This window comes from Arachis hypogaea, chromosome 18, assembly GCF_003086295.3.
Source record: "Arachis hypogaea cultivar Tifrunner chromosome 18, arahy.Tifrunner.gnm2.J5K5, whole genome shotgun sequence".
Classification (NCBI taxonomy): domain Eukaryota; kingdom Viridiplantae; phylum Streptophyta; class Magnoliopsida; order Fabales; family Fabaceae; genus Arachis; species Arachis hypogaea.
Genome location: NC_092053.1, coordinates 69932583 through 69951905, shown reverse-complemented (window position 1 = coordinate 69951905; position 19323 = coordinate 69932583). Strand labels below are relative to the sequence as shown.

General features: G+C 36.5%; 1 long non-coding RNA gene across 1 annotated transcript; it reads right to left on the bottom strand.

The window, feature by feature from the left end:
* Window positions 1-2351: 2351 nt before the first annotated feature.
* LOC112772947 (uncharacterized) lies at window positions 2352-7079 on the bottom strand. Its single transcript, XR_003187729.3, has 4 exons — window positions 6684-7079; window positions 3605-3801; window positions 2987-3076; window positions 2352-2713 (listed from the first exon to the last, which is right to left on the bottom strand). It is a non-coding gene; the product is annotated as an uncharacterized lncRNA (long non-coding RNA).
* Window positions 7080-19323: the final 12244 nt, after the last annotated feature.

Below are 19323 nucleotides of genomic sequence, written 5' to 3'. Positions count from 1 at the left end.
ACTTTGTTCTTCATGGATTGTTATCATTAACCACCTCCTCATGCTCTTTGAAGAGATTAAATATTCATAGTCTTATTTGTTAGTAAGGTTAAATATAATGATTGAGATCTAACAAATGATAATGAATCGAACAAAATACCTCATGCAGACTTCGAACTTATCACAATCGTTTAGGATGTATGCATGACCTTGTATTTCTGATTTTTCATCTAAAATAACTAAATCTCCCATTTTTCCACCAAGAGGACATCCTTTGCTTGGAAACAAACTAGGAGTTCGCACCTCATCCGAAACACACTCATCGTTGTTCCGAGGGATTCTATTAAATCTTGTCTGAACATTTTCATGCAAATATCTTTAGCAAAAATTTATACACTTATTCGCCAAATATCCTTCAGCAATAGATCCTTCTGGACGACTTCTATTACGAACATACGATTTTAGTGTGCACATATACCGTTCAACAGGGTACATCCAACGATATTGAACTGGACCACCTAACCTCACTTCATTTGCCAAATGAATAGGCAAGTGCACCATTATGTCAAAAAAGCTAGGAGGGGAAATCCTCTCCAATTGGCATAATGTCTCAGCAATATCCGCTTCTAAGTTAACTACCTCATCTAGGCTAATTACCTTCTGACATATTCGGCGAAAAATGAACATAATCGAACTAGAGCGATAGCAACATGGTCAGGAAGTATGCTTTTGATTGGTACTTGCAACAAGTAATGCAACATGAAATGAGCATCATGGGTCTTGTAACCAGAAATCTTCTTTTCTATTTCATGCACACATCGAGCAATATTGGAAGCGCTACCGTCTGGTAATTTTGCCACTTTTAACATACTACAAAAGATTGTTTTCTTTGTTGGAGTCATTGAAAAGCATGCCTATGCTAACTTAGTTTTTTTTCCATCCTTCATATTTTCTAGTTGAAGGTTTTTCCTGATACCCATGTCTTTAAGGTCAAAACGAGCAATTGCATGATCTTTTGTCTTTCTGGGAATATCTAAAAGAGTTTCAATTATGCTATCAACTATATTTTTCTCTATGTGCATGACATCAAGGTTGTGTCTAAACATGTTGAACTTCCAATATGGTAAATCAAAAAAGATTGACCATTTTTTCCAATTTGATATGGCATTCTTTAATCTCTTTTGCTTCTTCCCAGAAGAATTATCTACCTCTTGCAATATATCAAATACAGTTGAACCTTCTAACAACTGCGATGGAGACCTGAGTTCAGTTTTTCCATTGAAAGATATTTTCTTATGCCTCCATGGATGATTCATGGGTAAAAACCTTTGGTGATACATATAAACAGTCTTGTGACTATATTTCAGATAGATAGAAGAAGTCTCATCATTACAACATGGACAAGCCAATTTTTCCTTTGTACTCCACCCAGATAACATAGCATATGCAGGAAAGTCATTAATTGTCCACAAAAGACATGCTCTCATGTTGAATGTTTTGTTTTCTTTGGAATCATATGTTTCGACACCTAACTCCCATAGTTCTTTTAATTCTTCAATCAACGGTTGAAGACTTCAATCAACGGTTGAAGAAAGACATCAATGTCATTTTCCGGTGATTGTGGTCCAGGAATGAGTAAAGATAGCATAAAATAATCAGGCTTCATGCTCATCCAAGGGGGTAGATTATACACCATCAGAACAACAAGCTATATACTGTGTGTACTACTCAAAGTTCGAAATGGATTGAATCCGTCGCTTGCTAACCCAAGTTTCACATTACGAGGCTCCGTTGCAAAATCTTCATATTGATTGTCAAATGCTTCCAAGATTCACCATCGGCAAGATGCCTTAAGGACCCGTCTTTAGCACACTCATTGTTATGCTAAGACATAGCTTCGACAGTTCTTGTGCACATAAAAAGCCGTTGAAGTCTGAGAATCAAAGGGAAATGCCTTAGAGTTTTCGGAGCAACTTTGCGAGGCTTTCTAGATGAGGTAACATCATCCTCTTCTTCATAATGCTCAATATAATGGGATGTTCCACAGACATGACAAGATGAGTCATTCTTATACCCGTTCCGATACAACATGCAGTCATTGCGACATGCATCGATCTTTTGGTAGTCATAACCCAAGTTCTTCACCATATTCTTGGTTTTATCGAAAGAAATAGGAACATTCAAATATGGCATTGCTTCTTTCAATAATTCCAAGAGAGAAGAAAATGACGCATTACTCCAACCATGCAAGCATTTTAACAAGACGAATGGTAAAGGATAGTCTTGTGAATCCTTTACACCCGGGGTATAGTTCTTGGCTTGCATCGTCTACCAATTTATAAAATTCCTTTGCACATTCGTTGGGCCCCATGTTTTGTCTGTCAACTTGTGTAGTATCTCTAAATCTATCACGTAACAACTCATCAATATTATCATTGCAGTTATATTCATCGTCTATATGTCACTGTCAATATCCATAGCAAAAAGTGATTCCCCATGATTAAACCACCGCCTATAACCTTTTACAAAACTGTGGCATATTAGATGATCATATACGTCATCTCTCTTTAACCAAAGTTTATTACAATACTTTGCACATGGGCATTGAATTTCTTCCCCTTGAGGAACTCCTGTTGATGAGAAAGCAAAGTGTAAAAATCATTCTACACCAACTTCATATTCTTTCTCATAACGTGGTGTATCCATCCAGTCTTTCGACATATCCATCGAAAACCTATATATTTCAAATAGATAGCTAAGTTTCTAGATTAAAGTCTTTACTGTTAGTCTCACTAACTACGAATTTAGCATCCTAATTAACTAAGAGACAATGTTGTGCAAGCTTCCAAAATACTTTAAAGGCATTAGACATAAAATAACAGAGAAATTGAATTTTAGCAATGCTTAAAGAAGGGCCTAAATTGATGAGTGCCTCAGGAAAGCACTAAGTTGCACGCATAATATCAATAACAAATTAATAGATGTATTTAAATTTGCATAAACCAACCTTAATTACTGTCTTAATTTGTTCCACAGCAGTAGCAAAGTGGTAGCACAGCAGAAGCAGAATTAGAGAGATAGCAGCGGCAGCGAACAGCTATTCAGTAGCAGCAGATTATTATATTACCACAGGAGCAGCAGAATAAAGAAATGGCAGTAATAGTGGATAAATAACTATCGAAAACTTGAACAAAAATAGACTAAGACTTAAGTAAATATTAAAATATAAATATTTTTAATACTTTTTAGTATAAATAAATTATTTTTTAACAAATAAATTTTATTAGTAATTATTCACATGTTCGATCATGAGATAAAATGAAACAATTATCTCTCCACAAATGGCTCCAAACATCTAACTATAATAAGCTTCATTGAAAATAGTTTTTCAATGGAAAGAGCCAATCCATAATTGATTTGTGTTTTGGGTTGTTTATTTCCTTGTCAATATATATTATAGCTCGTTACATACATGCATTCAAAACAATACTGGAACGAGAACTTAAGAAAAATTAGATACAAGTACAAAATCTCTTTTAAATCAGCCCCATAATTAATTCCTTATTAATTAGTTTGTTTTAAAAGAGGACTCCAGCCTTCCATAAAATAAATTAAAATACACTACCTCCTAATAAAACAGGCAAAAGAAGTGTGCTGCAACCAGGGCTAGAAAAAGGTCTTCCACGTCGGAGTCACCTGCCCCGCCATGGTCTCTCCAACCTTAGCCAGCTGCCAGATTTGCTCGCTGTATGCTTGCCACACCTAGAGGCTCTCAAACCCAAACTCTCGTGGACTGGAAGGAATGGCACATTAGGAAGCCACCTGGATTGACTTGAGTGAGTTACAACTTACAATAAAAACACATATGCCATATGACAAAGAATGAAGCTTAAGATCTTTCTATTCACTTATCTATAGAATCATTTTTAAACAATAGCCTGAAGCCAGCAGCAACAAACACTTTTCTCATTACAACTACTTGATTGAGCTTTCTAAAAATATTAAACAATTGTGTCCAGCATGCATATTTCATTTCTTAGTTTGAGCTATTTTAAGTTCATGCATGATCAATCAATATGAATTACAATAAATCATTCCATGTTCGCATTAAACTATCAATCTTCTATTGAGATATATATGTATATATTTGTTTAAGTGAGAAGGGGGAGCACATTTCCACATATGATACATATCCACAGCTTTTGAATTGAGACCCACAAATCAAAATTAAACAAGTAGAGGAATAAAAACTAAAAAGCCACTTTTTCTTTTCTTTGTAATATTATTTCAACTTCGTAATGCATTGATCCTACATATATATCCTATACTACAAATAAAACTAAACTCTTCCAAAAGATTAACTATAGTGTTATTTTGCAAACTCATATAGTTAATTACTCAAATATGAAGTCCTTAATTGAACTAACATACATAGTTGAAACTGAACTGCAACAACAACAACAATAATCAATTTAATTTTATATATTAGATGAAACTGAACTTATCAGTAACATATAGCTAGCTAGCCCTTTATATTAATTGATGAACTTAATCTAACTGCTATAATAACAAACGTATTAATTCAGATCTACATATATAAAAACTCTCAAGTGTGTAAAGTTAAAAGTTGAAAGTAGAGTCCAATTTGATTTATCATGAATTGCAGTGCATGAATAAAGAAGGGCAGAATGGGAATTAGAGGAAGAATGGAATTATCTTGGCCATTTTAATTGTAGACAATTCCCAATACACAACAATGTTCATATGCTCCATCCTATTAATGGTGATTAATCTACGTCACATAAAGAACAATATGCTACACATTTATACACTGAAGAATCTATTATTGCTCTTTGCTCATGACCACTCACTGTCAATGATTTATCAAATGAAATTAACTCAACAGCATACAAAAATGGTTACCTAAGTAGTGGTTTCAGTGCTTGGAGTTCTTTACAAATCAGTTTAGTGGCAAAATCGACTAGGTTTGTGAATCTGTGATAAAAATTGACAAATTCTCACTTAGACAACCCTCCAATGGACATGAATAATGAAACGCAAACAGCTAATTAAAAATAGCAAGAGAGTAGAATGTCCTTAAATGGCCTAATGCATTTGTTCTTTCTACTACTACTAAAACCCATTCATCATGTTGTGCCATTTATACTTCTATACTCCTAAGTCCTAACCCATAATTTTGTTTTCAATTTTCTTAAACTTTAATACAATTTAAATAACTGTGGTAACACCAATTGAAAAACATGAATAAACTTATATTTCTTTTATACAAAAAGTGATTGCTAGTTAATGCAAAGTATAAAGTGGGTTGATGTGAATGTGAAGGAATAAAAAAGGGAAAATTGAAGCAAGTGTTGGGAGCTGCTGATTGCTGATGGAAAAGTGCATTAGGATCCCCTTCCCTTCAATTTTAATAATGCCTACAAGCTACAATGCCACTACAATTTACAAGCAATAAGTACAATAACTACACTAAATTGTTCAAAAACACAAACTACACTAACTCTATACAATCATTTGACTTGAATGGCAATAGAAGTAGATCAAATAAGGCTTATTTTGAATAAGTGAAAAGTAAATTCAAATTTAAATAAGGCTTATTTTAACTGATATGACCCATTTGATAGCATTCCCAATTTTAAACCACACTGATTTAGTTTTTATTTGATAACATTCCCAATTTTACACAGACACAAATTCTACCAAAAATAAAGTGCTTATTGAATGAATTTCCTCATAATCTTCGACATATTCTGTTTACAGTTTTCAAATGTACATGAATATTGTTGCACCAATAAAGGAAACACGCTTGCCATCAATTTAGATCAATTTCTTGCATAAAAGAATAAAGTAATAAACTACAATTTGAAAGTATATTGAGGATTCTCAAGTTGATCAATCTATATGTTCACATGTGGTAATGAGTGCAATAATTATAGGCAAAAATTAAATAAATCACCCTCTGTTCTTCTTTCTCTTTGAATCAAATGAGTAAATTATTAAAGTAAACCATTTAGGTAAAGCCTAAAGCAATACATATGGTATATAACATATGCAAAGTCTAACACAATTGTTTATTATTGTAGTGTTCGACAAGCATATATAGAAATTAAAATAATAATAATAATAATCATGATTAATTTTATTTTTCAAAGGAGTGTGGAAACTAATAGTAAACTAGTGTAGAAACAACTTCTAATTTCATAAACTAATTACTCATTGGACAGTGCAGACTTCATTAAGATTAGAAGAAACCAAAAACAAAAATGACTTAAGAATTTGTTTGTCAGGACTTAAATTAGAATTTTGCCACATACATACCAATCTAATGATATTTAATTCAACAACAAAGTAACAAACATTTCTAAGATGAGTGTGAAAACCCCTAGAAAGCTAAATATTTTCTATGCGAATTCACCAAATGAGAAACAGATTTTTAACCTAGCGAAAGCTAAAACAAAATGAAAGGCGCAAAACTAACAAGAGCAATACAGCGTGCCTAGGGTTCATTTCGATGTATTTGAAACACATGATTCTGTAGGAAGCAGAAAGTAAATAAGCTAATAAAGAAAAGTAAATTCAGGAGAGTAATTAGATGAGTGGGGGAGTACGAAGTGATAGAAAATGATGGAAGAGCTTAGAGAGAGAGAGAGAGAGAGAGAGAGAGAGAGAGAGGACGAACGCACCAGCAGGGAAAATCGAGCAAAGCAGAGACGAATGCACCCGCACGGAAAATCGAGGCAAACACGAACGAGGGATGCAGCAAATGCACGGTGGAGGCGCGGTGGAGGGGATGTAGCAGCGCGATGACAAGGAAGGCAACGGTGAGGGTTAGGGCATGGTGGCAGGAAGATGCAGATGAGATCGGCGAGGAGGACGACGCTAGTGACAAGGAGGAGACCAGGCTAATGGCACAGTGGGGATCTACCCTCTTCTAGGGTTGCCATGGAGATGAGAGTTGAGAGTTGAGAGTGACGACGGTAATAAGGGTTTGTTTGTTCAATAACGAGCGAGCAGGAGATCCGGATTGAAGCTTTGTTCTGGGTCATAAGAGTTTTATTGTTCAATAACCTTTTGGCCACGCTTTAAAGCACGCCAAAATAGTGCCAGTATATGGCCACGCTTCATAACCGCAACCATAATGAAGATCTGTTGCCACGCTTTTAAAATGACCCTGTTTCACTCTATAGCTACGTTTTTGAAGCGTGGCAAAAAAATGTGGCCATATCACTAATCAATTGCCACCCTTCCAAAAGCGTGGCCGTTGACCCTTTTCGCCACGTTTTTAAAGCGTGGCAAGAAAAAATGTGGCCGAATCTCTATTCAATCGCCACCCTCACAACTGCGTGGCCATTTTGATCACTTTTGGGCATGCTTTTAAAGCGTGGCAAAAAAAAAGCGTGGCCATAGGCCATTTTTATTGTAGTGCCCCCCTCACATTTGAACCCTAGCCCATCCCACCCTTATAAATACCCTTTCTTCCAACCCTTTCAACATACAATTTATACACATAAGCCCCCACTTGGCCGAACCCCTCTCTCCCTCTTTCTCCACCCATTTTCTTCTTCTTCTACTATTTTCTTTCATTTTTTACTCGAGGACGAGCAAAGCTTTGAAGTTTGGTGTTGAAAAAGCCTTACTTTTTGCTTTCGATACACACTTATGGCACCCAAAGTCAAAGAATCCTCTAGAAAGAGAAAAGAAAAAGCCATAGCTTCAGCCTTCAAACCTTGGGAAAGGGAGAGATTCCTTACTAAGGCTCATCAAGACCACTTCTATAAAGTAGTGGCAAAGAAGAAGGTGATTCCTGACATCCCCTTTAGGCTTAAAAAGAATGAGTACCCAGAGATCCGACGAGAAATTTGGAGGAGTGGTTGGGAAGTTCTAACCAATCCTATCCCGGAAGTCAGAATCTTGATGGTTCAAGAGTTCTATTCCAATGCATGAGTCACTAAACATCATGATACAAGTGTGAACCTAAGCCCTAAAACTGGAGCACCATGGTCCAAAGGCGACCCTTAGATTTCAGCCCAGAAAGTGTAAGGTTGGCCCTCCATTTGCCAGTAATGCATGGAGACCCACATCCTTACACTAGAAGAGTAAATTTTGATCAAAGACTGGACCAAGTCCTTTTAGACATTTGTATGGAAGGAGCACAATGGAGAAGGGATGCTCATGGAAAGCCTATCCAACTAAGAAGGCTTGACCTCAAGCTTGTAGCTAGAGGATGGTTGGAATTTATCCAACACTCTATCATCCCTACTAGCAACCGGTCCAAAGTGACCATTGATCGAGCCATCATGATTCACTATATCATTCTTGGAGACGAGGTTGAGGTACATGAGGTGATACCTCAAGAGCTGTACAAGGTGGCAGAAAAGACCTCCACTCAAGCCAGGTTGGCATTCCCTCACCTCATATGTCACTTATGCAATTCAGCTGGAATTGTCATAAAAGGAGACATCTCTATTGAGGAGGACAAGCCCATCACTAAAAGAAGCATGGAGCATGTTAGAGAGACGGCACGTAAACCACAGCAAGAGCATGTGGGGCTGCCTCAACAAGAAATCCTTGAAATGCCTCAAGGGATACATTTTCCTCCCTAAAGTTATTGGGATCAACTGAATACTTCTCTAGGAGAATTAAGCTCCAACATGGATCAGCTGAGGATGGGACACTAAGAGCATTCCACCATCCTCCATGAGATAAGAGAAAATCAAAGAGCCATGAGAGAAGAACAATAGAGACAGGGGCGTGACATAGAAGAAATCAAGCGCTCTATTGGATTCTCTAGAGGAAGCAGCAGCCACCGTCACTAAGGTGGTCACATTCTATACTCCCCTTTGTTTATCTTATTTTTCTGTACATGAATTTCGAGTTATATAATAATCAATTATTTGATGTGGTGGCATTACTTTTACTTTCTGAATGTATGAACAGTGCATATTTGATGTTGGAGTTAAGAATATTGGCACTTGAAAGAATGATGAAAAAGGAGAAGTATTATTGGTAATCTGAAAAAATCCAAAAAAAAAGGGATTCTTGAAGCAAGAAAAAGCAGCAAAAAGAAAAAAAAAGAAAAAGAAAGAAGCAAAAAAAAAGAGAAAAAAAAAGAAAAAAAGAAGCAAAAGAAAAAGAAAAAGCCAATAGCTCTTTAAACCAAAAGGCAAGAGCAAGGATCCAAGGTTTTGAGCATCAATAGTTAGGAGGGCCTGAAAGAAACAAAATCTTGGCCTAAAACAGTTCAAATGAGATGCTTCCCTAACTATATGCTTGTTGTGTGAAGGTGTCAAGTGAAAAACTTGAGACTGAGCAGTTAAAGTCGTGATCCAAAGCAAAAGAGTGTGCTTAAGAACTCTGGACACCACTAACTGGAGATTCTAGCAAAGCTGAATCACAATCCTTAAGGGTTTACCCAGTTAAGTGTCTGTGACATTTATGTATACGGTGGTAATACTAGAAAGCAAAGCGCTTAGGGTCACGGCCAAGACTCAAAAGAAGCTGTGTTCAAGAATAAAAAAGAACTAAACTAGGAGAGTCAATAATATCATCTGGATTCTGAGTTCCTAAAAATACCAATTATTCTAAGTTTCAAAGAAAAATGAGATGCCAAAGCTATTCTGAAGTGAATAGCCACTAGTCCCGCTCATCTAATTGAAACTGAGCTTTATTAAAAAGTTTTATAAAAATGTGTACCGGTGATTAAGCCGGCAGTACCGACTCTAGACTGTTCGGTACCGTATTTTGAGAAAAACAAGATTTTGAAAATTGATTTATTGTTTTGAAAGAATAAAAATAATTTGAAAATTGAAAATCGGGCGCTAATCTTAAGGGTTTTGGCCAAAGGTGGGTCAAAGGGAATAAAAATGCTAATGAGTTGGACCGGGCCCAAAGCCCAACATATGTAAGTGATTTAATGAGCAACTCAGCTCATTTTTACCCTCCACAAAGAGAGCCACGCGGATTGAGAGAGAAGAGAGGTGAGGGTATGGTGACACTATTCATTATTATCTTTTGGGAGCCATAACTTGAGCTACGGAGCTCCGATTGACAAGTTGTTTGCAGCCACGCGAAGCCCTCATCAAGCTCTTCGATTCTATATAGGTTTTGTGGTGAGTATTGCTTTGTACTCTACCCATTTTTCATTTTTTCCATTGAACTCGAAAATGGCTTTGGATTTTTAAGTTTCTTTGTGTTTTAGTTGTTTAGGGGTGATCTAGGATTGGAGTATTGTTGGGTTTTACCCCTATTGGTAAGGTAAGGTTTCACTAAACCCTTGTGTTTAGTTGTTTTTGTAAACCCTAAGATTGATCTTTGTATGTTAGGTGATGTTAGATTGAGTTTTGGTGTTTATTGGAGTTGGTTTGAGGCTTTGGATCGAGCTTGGTGGCTTCATTTTGGTATTTTGTGCATATTGGGGATCGGCTAAGGTATGGTTTCGGTTTCCTTTATGTAATATGTAATGTTTCTGGACACTTAGGCTAGTTGACCCTAAGATAGGATTGAATGATATTGGTGTATGAATAATTATATGTGAATTGACATTAATTGTTGGTTGTATTGGATTATTGTGGTTGTTGATGATTGTTGAAAATTATTGGTGTTGATGAGTATTGATGGTGATTAGTTATATTGATGAATAATGAGGATTATGAGAATTTATGGTAATATGTTAATGTAAAATATTTGTGATGGTTTGGAATGAAGGATATTGATGATTATGATGTGTGATGATAAATGTTAATGATGATTTTGGATTTTGAATCATTTCGTTGGTGTTGATATTGAATGGTGGTTGAAGGAATTTGATGTGAACTTAGGTTGAATATTAAAGTTGGATGAGGTGAGTATTAAATGGCTTTGTGTTGTTTTGGTATTGTTTGGATTGTGAGTAATTTGGTTTTGAATTTAGAATTTTGGTGAATTTGAGTTTTTAAGGTTTTTGGTAAAAATGGGTTTTAGGCCAACTTTGGCGGATCATATCCTGAACTACAATTTTTGAAATTGATTGTTTTGTATCAAATTAAAGATGATTCAAATAGATTTAAAACGGTATAGATTTCGTAGAAATCGGAGTTTTGTAGAAAAAGATATGATTGTTGGAAGTTGGTGTCAAAAATCTGAATTCTGTGAAGTTGCAGAATTTGTGATTTCTGGTTTGTGTGCGCACGCACACTGCTGTGCATGTGCTCTGAATGGGGGCCATGTTTTGACTTGTGCGTACGCACACCTTTAGGCGCACGCACACCCTGTGAATTTTGAAAACGTGCGTACGCACACTTTGATGCGCACACACACACAGGGATATACCTACTGTTGAGGGCGTTCGCACACACACTCTGTAAAATTTGCATGTTGTGCGTACGCACAATGTCATGCGTACGCACAAGCTCGGAAAAATCTTCTAAGCGTGTGTACGCACAACCCTATGCATACGCACACTGCCCTGTTTTTCAATAAAAACTGTGTTTTTAACCGTTTTACCCTCCTGGCAAGCTTGCAAACTTCCGTAACACTTATTTAAAACCTTTTTGCCAGTTTTTGGATCTTGAATCAAGGGAGAAAACAATAAGTGAATTAAAAGGGGTATTTTTGGTAATGAGTTTAGAAGACGGTGGTTTAGGTTGCTGAAGTGGTGGGTAAGCAGGCTGAATACTATATTGGGGATGACTAAGACGATTTGAGAGGTGATGATACTTGATGGCAAATTTGAGAAAAATGGAAAATCATGATGGTTATGATAAGTTGAGGACTCAGAAAAGAATGATGAACTTGTTGAACGTTGAGAGTGTACCAGGCACTATATCCTTGGGTTAAGTATGATGATAACTCAAAAAGAAATGAAGATCTTATTGAATGTTGAGAGTGTGTCAAGCACTATATCCTTGGGTTAAGTACGATAGTATACAGGGCACTATGTCCCTGGTAATGAATTATGATTAATAACCTTTTCGGCTACAAGAGTGTGCCAGGCACTATATCCTTGGGTTACGCATGCGAGTGTTCCTGGCACTATATCCGTGGGTCAATAGAATGTGTCCGACACTATATCCGTGGGTCAATATAGTGTGCCTGGCACTATATCCATGGGAGAGATAGAAAAGCTACATCCGAAAGGATGTTTGGGGTTGGCATTTATAAACCGACAAGTGATATCACGAGCCAATAGGAAAGACATTCATCATATGCATCTTCTACCTGCTTGTTTGCTTTGCTTAATTTCTGTTATGCCTAAATGAATCACATGTTTACTTGATAATTGTTCTATTTGTTGTACATGTACTTTACCTGTGCTTTACTTGTCTGTATTACTTATGTTTTATGCTGGGATTGAGGAGGTTCGGAAGGCGGTGGCGATGGGAATGCACGGAGGTTAGGATGGCGAAGGTTGTGGGATACAGCGGTGTGATTAGTACTAGCTAGAAATCCCCTAAGTTTAGATAACCCTGTTTATTTTTTACGGATTACGTTATTTATTTTGGTAAGCTTGAATATCTGTTTTCGATGTGAAGTTCTAGGATTGCCTTTGGCGTCTCGGAACCTTACATCTTATATATTGGGCACTGTTACCATACTAAGAACCTCCGGTTCTCATACCCTATGATTTTTTTTATTTTCAGATGCAGGTCGTAATTCACCTCGGTGAAATTGCGGACAGGGTGACAGAGCAGAGTATGGTTCTTTCCTTGTTTATTTCTGTTTTACTTTTGTTGTAGTATTCTCTCACCTCTTGTATATTTAACTTTGTTGCCTTAGAGGCTTTATTTTCTGAAAACTTTGAGAGATAGGTTGTTGCTGTTTTAAACTTCGAAATCCTGTTGTATTTAGTTTGATTAGCCGGCCTAAACTCCGCAGGCTGTGACTAGTCATTTTTTTGGTATTTCACACTTATATATATATATATATATATATATATCTTGTTTACTTAAATTATTGCCTTGTGTATCCTGGAGCTATCTACAAGGTTTTATATATTATGTCTTGTTCTATCATACTTATGCGTTTAGTTATCGTGTGTGAATGCTTCGCATTTCGTAATTCCGCCTAATGCAATTTGAGCTTTCATTCCTTCATCGGTCTTCTAGTATTACTATTTCTTTCTATATATGTATATATGATATTATACGAGCCTTAGAACTGTCATGACACTTTCTTATCCTTCGCTTTACGGCACGAGGTAAGGCTTAGGGTAACGGGGTGTTACATTTGGTGTTCTTATGAGCGGATATTTTATACGCTTTTTGGCATCATTTTCATATAGTTTTTATTATGTTTTGTTTAAGTTTTATTATATTTTCATAGGTTTTAGTGCAAAATTCACATTTTTAGATTCTACTTTGAGTTGTTGCGTTTTATGATGATTTCAGGTAATTTCTCGCTGAAATTGAGGAGCTTTGGAAAAGTCTGAGTCAGAGACAAAGAAAGGACTGCAGATGCTATCGGATTCTGACCTCTGTGCACTCGAAGGAGTGTTTTTGGAGGTGCAGAAGTCCAAATGGCGCGCTCCTAACGGCTTTGGAAAGTTAACATCTAGGGCTTTCAAAAGTAATATATAATAGTCCATACTTTGCTTTGGAAATGAAGGTCCAAAATAGGCGTTCAACACCAACACTTCACCCTCTTCCTAGCGTTGGACGCCCAAAAGGGAGCAGCTGGCATCCAACGCCCAAAAATGAGTCCAAAGCTGGCGTTCAACACCCTAGAAGGGTACTAGCTCGTAGAGTCACCCCTAGCTCAGTCCAAACACTCACCAAGGGCCCCCAGAAGTGGATTTTCGCACTATCAACCTAGTTTATCCTATTTTTGTAATCCTTAGTTGCTAAACTAGTATATATAGAACAAAGATCACCCTTGTTAGAGTGCTTTGCCCATTCGAACCTTTCATTACTTTTCTGTAAGTTATGAGTCACTAAGCGCCTAGGTTAAGGTTAGGAGCTCTGCTGATTCTTTTGGATTAATAATATAACTATTCTATTTCAATCTATGCTTGATTCCATTCTAAGATGTATCTTCGTTCTTCATCCTAATGAATTGAGAGTGTAACTTGACCATCATCCCTATTCCACATGGGTTCTTGCAAGTCCTTGACGGCATAGTATTGAACTACAAGCTTGATTATACATCTCTTAAACGGCTAATCCACAACTTCGTTGGGGACTTGGAGACATCAGTTCGGCTGAGGTACGGGACGATTAGGGCCTTTGTGGTATAGGCTAGAATCAGGAAGCAGCATTCTCTGATCCGGAAGATCCAACCTTGACTATGGCATTTTGAGTAGGATCACAAAGGGAATGGACTGCAAGAGCTTCACCCCCGTTCAGATTGGATGACCACTGACCTGGTGTTTGATCTGAAGCAGAGGCGATTAATGACCACTGACCTGGCATTAATTACTTATAGCCTGCCATGGAATGAATCATCAGAAGTTGAAGTAGACAGTGAGAAAAGTTGATCCAGAAGGAGGAAGCATCTACGAAGCCTCAACCATTCTCTTATCAATTGATTTTACATCTATCCAGTAATACTTTATTTATTCTGTTTTTATGCGTTTTTCCACAACAACTAAATTTTCTATCCGCCTGACTAAGATCTACAAGAAAGCCATTGCTTGTTCAAACCAATAATCTCCGTGGGATCGACCCTTATTCACCTGAGGTATCACTTGGACATCCCGGTGCACTTGCCAGTCTATCTGTGTGAATATTGCAGAGTCAATTTCGTGCACTAACACACAATGTGGGATTCGAATCCCTGATACTTATATAAGCAGACGAGTGAGATAACTAGTCAACTAATCCAAATTAGTTAAGACAAATACTAATTATTTTTAATATTTTTAACATTAAAAATTGTTAAACTTTAATTTTAATTATAGTTTTATTCCACAACAACTATATTTTGATGACCTACGCAACAAGCTCCTCTTCATTAACCACAAACCAAATCGACGTGAGAGAATTTGGGGGTGAAGGCGGATGCGACGGAAGTGGTGGTGGTTATGGAAGCAAGACGAGGAAAAAAGAATAAAGGAGCGAGGTATTTATGAAATTATCAATGAAAATTCAACGATTGGTTATTTTTGTCGAACAAAACTTATTGTGTATGGGTATAACTTTAGTTTCAATTTTTTATGGTCAGTTTTATTAGCGTGTGCATCTTTCATGATTAGAAAAATGGTTATTTACTCTAATTATTAATTTTAATCTGAGATTCATTTATTAAAAATTAATAAACATTTAATATATAATTTCACATGCCATAAAGATTTAACGAATCTCCATTATATACTTCTTTTGTCCTTGTCACCATTTATTCGTGGAGGTAAATTTTGTAAGAACCTGAATTTTCGAAAATTAAATAAGTTATTTATGATTTATTATATTTATTTAAGAGTATATTTTCAGTGATTTTTATACTGATTGGATAATTTTTGCATTCAAATTTAAAGCTTTAGTAATTGAAAAATAATGAGAATTTTATACGCTTTAATTTGAATATTTAGATTTTGAACTTTATTTTATGGATAAAAAAATTAATTTCATTAACTCTAATTCTTAAATTAGAGTATTTATTTGAGAATAAATTATAATTTGATGAATAAATAGTATTTTCTTTCAAAAAAATTTTGTTGGAATAAAATTGATTTTCAATTACAACATTCTCCCTATTTTTATTTGAAATTACCAACTTACCTTCACTCTTTTTTCCTAAATCAAAACCCTAACCCTATTACACCTACACACTCATCCACTCCCTCACTCAATTCCACCATCCCACCCTCACCCCATACTCTCACACGCATGAAAAAAAAAAGAAAGAAAAGAGAGAAAGAGAGCTACGAAGAACGGGAACCGCTGTCGGGGGAAGAGGATGACGCCAGTATAGCCACGCCGCTATTGCTGTCGTCGTCATGGCTGTGCATGGAGGATCACCGGCACTGAGTTACCAAGAAGGGAGGAGAGGAGGGTGCTCGCGAGAGAAGGGGAGCCGCCATTGTTATTGAGCATCACGAGGAAGGAAAGAGCGCAAGCTAAAGGAGCTGTCGCTGACGCTTCGAGCCGTCGTGTCTCACTAAGCCGTCTTTGTCGTGCTTCTTCACCATCGCACTGGTCATCGTCACCGTCGAGGTCTTCAGCATCGCTGTTAGTGGAGGTTAGCCGAGAGAGGGACGACGTATGGGAAGGAGCTATCGCGAAGCTTCCATTGCTGCTGCTGTTCGTTGAGTCCGACGTCGCCACCATTATCTGGGTCGCTGTGGTTCAAGCCGCCACTGTTGTAGCTCACCTGAGCCCACCGAATGAGCTGCGGTTGCTCTGGTCTTGGTTCTTTTTTGTGCGGTAATTCGTTCTCCTTCGAAAACCCTTTTAGTCATTGTTTCATTATATATTGCTGAATTTTCTGTGGCGTTATTGTGATAGGGTTGAGTTTTGGTCCTTGCATATTGCGATTAAAGCTGCTGCTATAACGGCCCAACTTCCAGCATATCATGATCATACTAGAAGCTGAACGTTACCAACTTGTTTCTCCATACATAATAATAATTAATAAGTATAAGCCTATTCGTTGTTAACACCCAGCGAGTTTACGAGTTTTTTTTAAACAATAGTAGTAATAGTTGCATACATACAGTATAATAAGGAAACATGCGTACACACATTCAGAAAATAGTAGAACATAATACATAGAACATAACACCATAATATACATCATGATACAGAAGTAGCTCAGTTATACTAGTACAAAACTATAATACAACATCCCTCAGTTAGCGACTAATATAATATATACATACATGAACATAAGATGTATTAGGGCCTGGCCTGTTCAAAAGCCCGTAAGCTGGCACCAAGGCTAGCCTAACTCTATTATATACCTATTCCCTCTGAGCAAGCTAGCAAAAGTGAGGGAAATACTCTAATGTACCGGAGTTAGACTGGACGCCTCAAAAAGTCTCATCGTCTCTGATCCGAAAGCCCCTCACAGAAAACTATTGGGTAGGTAATGTTGCCCATTTGCTGATGCCTCATCTGGCTCATCACTACCAGAAAATATATCTACAATCTCAGGGTTCTCCTCAGGTTGCATCCAAGAAAGAGGAAAGTCATAGGGTACACAAGATCAAAGAAAGGTGTACTAATAGGATGCTAAAAAGGTCTACCATGTACTACATAATTACGTACACGAGGTGCCACGCAATAGATATAATACTCATCGAGAACTGGGTCCTCGTATGCATACGGGTGATCAATCTAGTAGAACAGGACTCCCGTGTCAATCTGAAGAGGTGTAAAGGGTAAGAACTGCAAACTACTTAGTAAGGTTGGGGTTTATAGTTAAGTCCTTTTTTAATGTCCGTTTGCAAGTTTCTAAATCCTTTGAATTCGATGGTTTAACCATAAAAAATTACCTTTTTAAAAGAAATTAGTTAATTAACCAGAAAAACAAACTCCCTTTTTAGATAAAAGAATCTTAAAAGTTTCCTAATGGTACGAATGACGAACCTGTTCCAAACATAGGTTCATTAAGTCTATGTTGAACCAGCTTGATATTTCATAATTTACTAAACCACAAGTCAAATTAATCAAGGTCTCCAACCCATCACATAATCAATCATGGCTTCAGACCCAAATAGCTATATCACATCCAATTCACCGCAACCCAACCAATTTCAATCACAAACATAAGTAATAAGGTTCAAGCACAATCAAGAGCAGTTATGTCAAGTATAGCAATTAGCAATTAAACAAAATTATTCACATAGGCAAATCAATTACAATATGCACAAACAAGTATGATGCACGTCTGGTCCTATTGCAGGCAATGAGCTTATTTGTAGGTTTTGACCCGCACCCGACGCAATCCAACCCTCCAAGATAGATAAGGCCTTCCCAGAACTTAATCCCAGATTAAGTACCACATACCCTTTACCAAGTACTCTCAACTTGCAGGGTTGGTAATTGCTTAAATCTCAATATACCGCAGGTATGCTAGTCAGGCCTCTACGAAGCATTCAGCTTGCAGGGCTGGTACTTCTCTATAGCAGCCTGTCTGGGAAGCAACAGCACAATACGGCATCCCCGCACAATATTCACAACATCGCCCAAAGGCTCATATTTCACATATAACCATACTTTCTATCACTTAGTAATCATCTTTATCATCTCTCCACAATCATAAATTAAGCATCACAACATCACAATGAGCTCATTTCACAAATCTATCATTTCTCCATAATCATAAATCAAGCATTACAACATCACAGTGAGCTCATTTCACAAATCTTTCATCTCTCCACAATCATAAATCAAGAATCACAACATCACAGTAATCTCATTTCATAATTCTCTACTTACTCTGTAGGGTTAAGCACACTGCTCTATAGCCTTTAACTCCTTTTCCTTCTAATATGTATATGAGTTTTTAAAACTTATTTCATTACCTTACATATTCCTTAGTTGTTTAATAAAGAGAATTAAAGAATTTTGGACTCAAAACTGCCTTTGTGAGGCTTTTAAGAAAAACTGTCTTTTGATCAATATTTTATGATAAATAATAAAACAATATTATTAATATTTTAATATTAAAATAATATTTTATTCAACTTTGAAAAATTGCATTTTGACTTCCGAACTTTTTAGAAATTGCATTTTGACCCCGTGACTTTTAATATTTGCACTTTGGCCCCTCAACTTTCTCTTAATTAACTTTCAACCCCAAATTTTTTAATAATTAGATTTTGACCCCAAAATAATCAAAACCAAACTTTTTTCTTGTCCTCCAAAAACTAAAAATATTTTTCCAAAAGTTCATCAGATTTCAATCTTTTTGGTAACAGATTTTTACCCGATTTTTGCCAAACCAAAGAGCAATATTGCAGCTATCAAATACACATCAAAACCACATCAAATCTCTTGAAATCATAGTTAGAAGGTCACGTTTTCCAGCAGCAACAACAACAACTCCACAACCTTCAATAACTTGATTTTCAAATATCAAAAAAACAAGATCTCATGATCAAATCATCACACAAACACTCAAAATCAAGTCTCAAGCAACAAGATCTGATTTTACACATCAAAAACACAACTAATCATTGATTAATTTACCAAACCTTACCTCTTTTGCAGCTGCCAAGAATTGAACCAAGAACAAGCTTCAAAAAGTACTTTTACGCCTGATTTAACATAAAAACAACTTTAAAACCATATGAACCATGAAGGCTGAAGCTTCATAATGATGAAAAGAAGGTTTTCCTCACCTTAAGGAACATAGAAATAATTTTTTCATAGAGCCTATAGTAATTGAACCAGAGATCCTAAGAGAAAA